At 46.6% G+C, this 2,500-nt stretch overlaps 1 protein-coding gene across 4 annotated transcripts in view; it reads left to right on the top strand.

Moving 5' to 3' along the window:
- creb5b (cAMP responsive element binding protein 5b) overlaps positions 1-2,500 on the top strand; it is a 54,896-nt gene that overhangs the window by 21,102 nt on the left and 31,294 nt on the right. The window lies entirely within an intron of this gene.

Genomic DNA, 2,500 nt, shown 5'->3' with positions numbered 1-2,500 from the left:
CATTGCTGCCTGTTACTTAGACACAACACACAGGGTGGCCCATTGCTGCCTGTTACACAGACAAAGCACACAGGGTGGCCCATTCCTGCCTGTTATGGACGTCATGGAATATGCTGGGTGATGATTGTTGCAGTATTTAGGGACATGGTGATAATGAGGCAATGTGGAGATGCATGTGTTTCCCTATAACTACATAGCTCACTAGAGTGTGTGTGTGTGAGTGTGTGTGTGTGTGTGTGTGTGTGCGTGTGTGTGAATACAGCCAAACTCTTTTAGTGTCGTTGCTTCTACTGGAGCGAGGATCTGTTCATGTGCAGGCCACGCATCATCAATGTTGCCACTTCTCCAACAAGATGTCGATGGGCTTGGATACACACACACACACACACACACACACACTGCTGTTTTACGTAGCATGTTGCAAGTCTCCAACATGATCTTGATGGGCCTGGCCTAGCACTGGTTTGTATAGTTTCAATAGTGTGTGTTCGTGTGTGTGTGTGTGTGTATGTGTTTGTGTGTGTGTTGAGTTCTTCATGGAGCTTGTTTGTGTGTAATATTCTCTCTGTTCCTGCACAATTACCCAGAACTCTGTGTTGGTTTCCATAGAGACACAATAGAGACTGGACTTTACTTCAGTCCGTAAAATACTCAGGAGTCTAACCATTATGCTCTATCCATAATATATTAATAATAACGCAAGTTATTGACCATTCATTATGGATGGACTCACACACACACACACAGTCTCTCACAAGTATTCTCACACGTACACAAACCCTTTCACTGTAACACCCTTGTTCATTCATTCATTCATTCATTCATTCATTCATTTATTTGTTCATTCATTCAATCATGTATTCAGCTGTCCCTCAGATCACGCTTAGGTCTTGAAACTGGCTGTAGAATGAATGAATAAACAAATGGAATACTGATTACTGATAACATAACACTGAAACTTGAAAACACACTTACAGGACACACACACACACACACACGTACACACTCATGTTGTGAGTATATCAGAGTTAATGTGCATCTGTATATGTGTGTTGTATGTTTTGTATGCGTATATGTGTGATGTCTATGTCCTTGTGTGTGTGTAAGTGTGTGTGTGTGTTTCTGATGAAGCAGTGTCACACAGTTGTGGCGGGTGTGTCATGTGATGACATCATAGCTGGACTCTAGAGGGATATCAGCTTTTAGAGGCGACGCCCTGTTACAGCGCAACACACACACACACACACACACACACACTAGCCTTGTTCTCCCTCCCTCTCTCCTGCCAGTGCTGTCCTGGTGTTTGCGTCAGAAAATATGCTGTCTGAAACTTAACCACCACCTTTAAGCACACACGCTCATATACACACCCACCCACACACACACACACACACACTCATACACACTTTATGCATGGATATGCCATACATGCACACACATAATCAAATACACACTCACACACGCACACTTGCCCATGCACATATACGTACATATATATGGATCCAAATATTTTCAAATCAACATGTTTGCAGTGTGTCTGTGTGTGTGTGTGTGTCTGTGTGTGTGTGTGTGTGTGTGTGTGTGTGTGTGTGTGTGTGTGTGTGTGTCTGTGCATGTGTGTGTGTGTGTCTGTGTGTTTGTGCGTGCACACACACACACAACACACACACATGCCTCTCACACACACACACACACACACACACACACACACACACACACACACACACACAGCTTCAAACTTGTAACCGGAGGGTTGCAGTTTCGATCCCCGACCAGTAGGCTGAAGTGCCCTTGAGCAAGGCACCCAACCCCTCACTGCTCCCTGAGCGGTGTGTGTGTGTTTGCGTGTGTGTGAAAGGCATGTGTGCGTGTATTGGAGAGCAAGAAGGGCAGGAAGCTCTAGGAGTAAGATGCTGAGGTGTGAACAGACCCCCAACAGCATCCTGTGTGAGTATGTGTGTTTGTGTATGTGTGTGTGTGTAAGTAAGTAAGTATAGTATAAGTATATATACTCTTTTGATCCCTGAGGGAAATTATCCCAATCCGTGAATTAGTGAAACACACTGCACACACAGTGAGGTGAAGCACACACTAATCCCGGCGCAGTGAGCTGCCTGCAACAACAGCGGCGCTCGGGGAGCAGCAGGGGTTAGGTGCCTTGCTCAAGGGCACTTCAGCCGTGGCCTACTGGTCGGGGTTCGAACCGGTCCAAAGCGCTAACCAGTAGGCCATGGTTGCCCAGTTGAGTACTACAGTTGAGTATGCGCTCTGACTGCCATACCAACGGGCCTGGCTCTTTGGCGTTGCGGTCAAGCTGCAGGAGACCCGGGTTCAAGACCGGTTGGGGTCACTGCTCTCTCCCTTCGCTACACACTCACACACACACACACAGCATCAGCAGCCCCAGTAGATCACAGACCTTTCCATGGGCCTTGGGAATTGACCATTGGTTGGCGTTGGACTCTCCCGATTGGTCACTGCATCTGGATATTAAAGCATT

The sequence above is a fragment of the Alosa sapidissima genome, chromosome 10 (assembly GCF_018492685.1).
Source record: "Alosa sapidissima isolate fAloSap1 chromosome 10, fAloSap1.pri, whole genome shotgun sequence".
NCBI lineage: Eukaryota > Metazoa > Chordata > Actinopteri > Clupeiformes > Clupeidae > Alosa > Alosa sapidissima.
This window is presented reverse-complemented; position numbering and strand designations above follow the sequence as displayed.